Consider the following 7913-nt stretch of genomic DNA (forward strand, 5'->3'; position numbering starts at 1 on the left):
TGGAGCAATTGAATGAATAGCTTCTTGGTTTGGAGCTCGTTTGGGGTTTGAATTTTTGAACTAGGGTTTTTACATATTCATCACATATTTTTAAGGCATGGACAAATAATATATTAGAGCATAGCCAATTCTCTTACTATTGACTATGCTTTTTGGTTTTGCTTTTACAAAATTGAAGGCCGAAGCCAGAATCATTCTCTCCTTCAAGTTCAATTGATATATGAGCAGAAACCTTAAACTTGAAGAGAATAGCTTAAAATTACGACAAGTGACGACAGTTTAAAATGATGATAAGTGTCCCTTTAAATATAATATATAGGCATAAATCAAAATTGATTAGAATTCTTAATCAAATACGATTTCTTTGGTAACCTACCATTAATAGATCAAGTGTTATTAATTCCAAATTGAATAAGGAAACAAATAAATACAAATCAAACATTATATTGAGGAATTTAGAACAAATAACAAAATTTAGTCCATTTAAGATTCTTCTTTATCAAGATATACTAAATCACAAATTATATTTGTACACACATTCATATTTATACTAAATATAAAAGTAAAAGCTTTAAAGAGAATAGCTTATAATTGCGACAACTACTAGTCTAAAATGTCGACAAGTGTCCCTTTAAGGGTAATGATATATATACGTAAGGATTCGTTTGGATTTACGATTTTAAAAATGCAATTTAAAATAATGATTTTAAAATGTGCGATTTGAAAAAGTGATTTTTAAAAACGCAGTTTAGCTTTTAAAATTACAAACTAGCTTTTAAAATTTCGCATTTTCAAAAAAAGCACTCTTACATGCGATTTGAAAAACAGTTTTTTTTTTTTCTTTTTTGTGATTTCAAATCATGATTTTTAAAAACGCAGTTTCAAAACGATTTATGTTCTGCGATTTGATTTAAAATCACACTTATTGTCTAAGAAATCGCAATCCCAAATATACCCTAAGACTCTTATTCCCTATTATCTCTCCAAATGTGATATGACTTTTAAAATTACAATTGAATTAAAATCTAATAATAATTCATCTGAAATCAAATGATGATTTTAAAAGTTACATCGCCTTAATGGGATAAAAGGGATAAGAGGCTCGTATATAAATTCCTCTATAGTTTTTTATGTTTTAAGAGCATTACTCTTCAGTTAAATTGTTCATTTAATAATTTGTGACAAAAATAAAATATGTTTAATTCTGACAAGAGACGTTTTTCGAGGCCCAAAAATTGTGACAAATCATATGTTCAAATAAAATGGCACTTGCCAATTGTGAAAGTTGAAAACATAGTTAACTAATATGCAAATATTCATTTAAAAAGGAATAGTATCTACAAATATCATATATTATATATAATAGCATAAGCCTTCAAGAGTATAGTTTAGAAGTGCACCAAGTGACATATTTAAAATTGAAACGGGCCTTTGATAATATTTAAAATATATATATATATATATATATATATATATATATATATATATATATATATATATTTTAAGCCCAAAATATTCCAATGATAATAAGAAAAATCAGTACTAAAAGAAAATTGATAAATAGTTCACTAATAGTAATAATTTTTTTTTTTTTTTTTTTTTTAAGAACACTGATAGTAATAATATTACCTTCCCAATGACCAAAATTTAACATTTAATTTAAATAGTTTTAGTGTGGCTAAAATTGTTAAATAGGCCAAAACTTTCCAGCAGTTTTATACTTGGGTACATATATTTTCATTAGTTGTGCAAAAATTTAACTAATAATGGTTAATAAAAATAGGTTGAAAAAAAACTAAAATTTAATGTATAAAATGGTTTTAGGGTAGCTAAATCTATGACAAGTAGCATTTTATGACTGTTTTTTATTGTTTAATGTTGGTTTAATTCAATCCATCCAACTGGCAACTGTCACCATAGGGTAAAAATCAACAATTACTAGAATTTAATGAATTTTTGTATAACATTTATTATTATTAATATTCGTTTATTTTTTTTTTCTATGTCGTTTTAGAAAAAAAATAAAATTATAATAATAAACCTTCACCAATATTTCTACTACTTCACTGGCTTTAATTGACTTGAGGGAATAACTGCTGTCTAAATCTTTAGGCAGGCTTGAAAGATGGATTCCCTTCTACAATATTCATGTATTTGCAATTTATTTTAGATATAGCAAAAACAAATTTGTTGAGGTTCTTCTCCATTTAGTGAGGCACATTCCTTGTTACTGGTTTTTGATTGGCCTAGATAAGAGATCGAGAGGACCTATAACTATTAAATTGTAACGCTACTCTTCACACTCATTTTACATAGGCTGCCGTGCCGTATTTTAAGTGATTTTTCATGTCAGTCGCTTAAAAAAAATAAAACAAAAGATAAATCATTTAAAACATGTCATGTTAGTCGATGTGAAATGGGTTTGAAGAGTAGCATTACTCAACTATCAAAGATTTTGGTGCTCTTACAAATCATAATAATCATTTGGAAAAAAATTACTTGTTTAGTTTATGAGATTTGCAGTTATACCAAATTGATTCATAGGGTATTAAAAGTATTTTAAAGAACTCTAGCTAGGGTAAACTATTTGTCCAAAATAGTCCATCTTGTTAGCCGATTGATCACAAAAACCGTTAGATACATACATGGATCCATGTCACAATCAATCGCAGATTGACACGTGACATAATTGATGACTTATTCCGTTCTAAAATTACAATTTTAGCCGAAATAAAAAACCAAAAAATATATATGTATATTTTTTAAAAAAGATGCTTCGCCCCTCAGCTGAGTGATCAAGGTGACAGCCTCCCCTCACAGGGCAGTGCTCGACGCCTTCCCTCACTATACGAGGGGCGGTCACATTAGAAAAAAAAAAAAAGAGAAAAAAGAAGAAGCAAAAGCTTTATATTACTTGAAACAAAGGTCCATTGATTTATAGAAATGCTACGTGTATTCTCAAGTCCACAATATCAAGTTGACATTTTTTGATGTGACAGTAAAAATAATTATTTAATCTACAGTTCAATGGTGATTAATTCCAAATCCAATAATGATTTTCATAACGAGAAGTCTACACTTGAGAATATAAATTTGGGAGTGAACATAGCATTTTTCTTTAGTTTAATCTCATTCTTTCCCTCTCATTTGGACTTATTGGAGAGAGAGAGAGAGAGAGAGAAACAAACAAAGCGTTTGGACCACATCCCTTCTCTTTCGTTTATTGTGAGAGATGTGACGAGACCCTCTTGATTGTTGCATGTACTGCCATGGTAGTCAGCCCTGGACCACGATGACTTCCTCATCACTATCTGCTTCTCAATTTATCAAATATCTCTGAATTTATAGTGCAGTCTTTTAATAATTGAAGCTGGATTGCTTTTTGGAAATCGACAACGATCCTCTTCATTTTAAATGAAATAGATTGTAATATTTATTTCATGCTCTTAACGGTAATTTATTTCAAATGAAATAGACAGTAATTAAAGTGGGTGCATCTAATAGTGTACATAATTTCACATGATTTATGTCAATATTAACTTCATATACACCGATTAAATACATTAACTTTAAATTATAATCATGAAATATGAAATAGAGAAACCTACTCCTTCATGCATGTCACTTGATCTGCATTGAAGTAGATGATACAATTATAAGATGCCAATGCCTATCATATCATTTCATAAATGCTCTCTAAACTTCTTTTTGTTAAATTTAATTGATTTTTTTTTTGTTGGTCAAAAGATGGGGGGGATAAAAGCTGTTCCATAATTATGTGATTCTGGATGTGTGGACCTTGTTATATAATGAGCATGGTGCACAGATTAGGTGAAACGAATTCATGTACTTAATTAGTGGGAAGTATAATTAATTAAGAAAGTGAAGCTACTATTTGACCCCCGTAAAAGAAATTAATAGAAAAACAAATGGCATATAAATAATTAAATAAAGTTGGGATCTCTGTTATTATTTTATTTCATTTCAGCAATCTCGATCTCCTGCATGTATACAAAAACATGCGTAGCGATTAAGTAAAAAGAAATGTGGTTGGATAAAGTAGAAGAAAAAAGAAAGTGTCTCAGCCAAAAATAGAACCTTCCCCCTCAATTTTTGGCCAACTATATATATATATATATATATATATATATATATGAGCTCCTATTGTTAGCTAGCTTCACCATGATAACCTATTTACCTGACCATGATGTACAAAGGGTTGTCTTGTACATGATCAAGATGATGTCCTCGATCAACTCAACAAAAAATGAATTCCAACTCTTTTGGTGCTTACACTAATGATTCACAAAAGGCATTTTAAGGGAAGATGTTTGCTTAAAGTGTATAAAGCTCACAACTTAAGTATACCTTGGCAATGTGAGACTCTTAACACGCCCCCTCATGTATGGCACTATTGTCCAAATACGTGTACAATGGGAGGGGAGACCCAATATTGTCCAAGTCCCTGAAGCTCTGATACCATGATAAAGTCCATTGAGTCTTATTTCTTCCACAACCCAAGCGTACTTTGGCAATGTGAGACTCTTAACAGATCTGACAGCACACCGACCGTGTGGGTGCGACACATCCAATGCATTCTTCCCCATGTATGTGATAAATTGAATATATATGATCATATAAGGCAACACAATTTACCCTTTATTATCTTGTTGATTTAGCTAGGGTTGGACGTCTTGCTGGAAAACCCTTTCTATCTTTCTTGCAACTCGATCGATCTCTTTAATTACCACAGTATATATTTAACGTTGTAAATTGTGATTTTAATTAATTGCAAACTCAAACACTGACTGACTAGTTCTATTTGTAAGAAAGATGTATAGAGATCCCCTAGTCTTAATTTTGTGACTACTTTCCTTCAATATGAAATAATTGAAACACACTTTTCTATTCTATTCTTTTGAGCCAACGTACTTGTCTTGTCTCACCAGCTTAATTTGCTCAGTTTCACAGCATTCTCTAGCTATGTAAACTCAAATGAATACTTTTATTTAATTAATTAAGGTGGTAAAAATGCATGTTGTTGAGCAATCATTGTCTGAATGAATGACATTGTGTCCTAAAATTACTTGTACCTTTTCCATGTAAAAAACAATTTTCACACACACACATATATGTTGTTACATTGACACATGCATTGATGTGAAATTTGAGAAATTAATGAAGTAATAGTAGCTTAATTACTTCATCTTTTGTCGATTTTGCTCATTTAGATATATAGTTGAAAAGGACAGACCTGCTTAATTAATTATATAATTTGGAAATGAATTAAACATGCATTTTGAATTTCATGCATGGTAAGGGTTAGGTAACTTTGAAAGCGTTCCTCATCTATCTTAATTAATTTAACTTGCTTTTCTTTGTCTTTATCTTTCTTTTTTCTTTTATAAATTAAATCTCCTCGATCTACCAAATAAAACTAGCCTATAACTATGCGTATGTTTATTATTATTATTATACTTTAATCTTTTATATATTACGACTTACGTACTATATTTAATTTGTAATATATCTTAGTAAATCTATCATTTCTATTCACAAAATTTAAAAGTTTTTCAAATATCATATGATCACTTAGCTATAGACAAATTAAGTGAAGGATAAAAGTTTACACAAAATAAATATAAATTAAGGATTAAGAAAATAAAATTAAGCATGATGAATTAGAATATCCAGAGAGGAATTAATGTAAGCATCAATTGGTAAAGTAAATTCAAATATATGAATATAAAATATTAATCAACTCAATTTGATAAAGGGCTTACGAAAAACCTCAAAAGAAGACATGATTTGTTAACTCTAAAGTCTCAAATTATCAAAAGCTTGAACTATTAGGCCTCGTTTGGTTCGCGGAATGGTTATTCTATTAGGAAAATGAATAGGTATTCCTGGAATAAAAAGTGGTGGAATGGAATGACTATTCCTATTCTTTTGTTTGGTAATAACCCTCGATGGACTATGGGGGTGGTTGCGACCACCCCTGAGGGACCCTGGGGTGGTCGCGGCCACCCTCGATGAGAACTAGGGGTGGCCTGTGCCACCCCTGATGTACTCTGGGGTGGCCGCGGCCACCCCCAATGGACCATGGGGGTGGCCTGTGCCACCCTCACATGATCTGGGGGTGGTCGCAACATCCTTGGAACACCTCAGTGGTCCCCCTGAGGCATTCCAGGGGTGGTGCGACCACCCCTGGCCCTCCACAGTAGTTGGCCGACCACCCATTATTTAGTGTTTAGATTTACTTTTTCTTTTTTCTTTTTTTCTTTCTTTTTCTTTTCTTTTCTTTTCTTTTTTTTTTTTAAAAAAAAAAGAAGATTTGAAAGAAAATAAAAAAATGAGTTTTTTTTCTTGAAAAATATCGTCTTTACCCCAAAGAATAGCTATTCCTCTCATTTTTAAGAGGATTAGGTATTCTTCTTCGTAAGGGAATAGCTATTTCATGGAATATATCCATACCAAACTAAGGGTGCGTTTGAGATTGTGATTTCGTAGACAATAAATGCGATTTTAAACCAAATCGCAGAACATAAATCGTTTGGGAACTGCATTTTTAAAAATTGCGATTTGAAAACGCAAAAAATCTGATTTTTAAATCGCAGATAAGATGATGTTTTTTTGAAAACGCAGAATTTTAAAGGTAAATTCGCGATTTTAAAGGCTAAACTGCGATTTTGCCAAACGCTTAACTGCGTTTTTAAAAATCACTTTTTTCAAATCGGATATTTTAAAATCGTTATTTTAAATCGCACTTTTTAAAATCGCAAACCCAAACCGACCCTAAAGAATGGTTATTCCTATGGAATAGTCATTCTATTATAGGGGCCTATTCTGCGAACCAAACAAGGCCTTAGTGATCATTGCAGAAAAGAAAATGAATTAATAAAACTTTGGGTGCAGGTTTATCTTAGTCCCAAACTTGTAAAATTTTTGTAAAGCAAATAGAAATTAATTATATTTGATGCCTGTCATGTGGAAAAATTCCAGGACACCAACCCATGCATTGACAAAATTAAGCTGATCAACTGGAAAAAGCAACATGGTTGAATCAAATAAAGGAAAAAAGTTTGTAGTGTAATAATTTCCTGAAGAATATAAACAATATTATCAAATGCATTTAACTACAAGGTAATTTGAATTAGTTTGATCTTATCGAATTGAAATTAGTGAAACCGACTCAGTCTTATATACTGCAAAGTCTCAAACATGAGAATTGTACTAATTAACATAACTATTTAAATATGTATCTTTATTGCCCTGGATATGAATAAACTAATCACAGTTTTTAGGGATATTTTATTGCCTTTAATTTTAATATAAAAATTGAGGGGAAATTTATATTTTTGGTTGAGATAGGTTCTTTTTTGTTCTACTTTATCCAACGACATTTTCTTTTACTTAATCGCTATTTTTGGCTGTGTGTTTTTAAGGGAAACATGTTATGAAAAGGTTGAGTTTTCGAAGGAAAACAAGTTTTGCAAAAAATGTGAAGTCGTGATATTGCATGTGAAAAAAATGATAAAGTATGTCAAAAAAAAAAAAAAAAAATAGCGATTAAGTAATATATAAGTGAAAATGGCTTTTTTACATGGAAAAGGAACAAGTAATTTTAGGACACAATGTCGTTCAGACAATGATTGCTCAACAACATGCATTGTTGTTAGAAGTATTCATTTGAATTTACGTAGAGAATGCTGTGAAACTGAGCAAAGCTGGTGAGACAAGTACATTGGCTCAAAAGAATAGAATAGAATAGAAAAGTGTCTTTCAATTCTTTCATATTGAAGGAAAGTATTATTAGCTAGTCACAAAAGCTAACTAGGGGATCGATCGATCTCTATACATCTTTCTTACAAATAGAACTGGTCAGTCAGTTTTTGAGTTTGCAATTAATTAAT

The sequence above is a fragment of the Alnus glutinosa genome, chromosome 9 (assembly GCF_958979055.1).
Source record: "Alnus glutinosa chromosome 9, dhAlnGlut1.1, whole genome shotgun sequence".
In the NCBI taxonomy this organism is placed as follows: domain Eukaryota; kingdom Viridiplantae; phylum Streptophyta; class Magnoliopsida; order Fagales; family Betulaceae; genus Alnus; species Alnus glutinosa.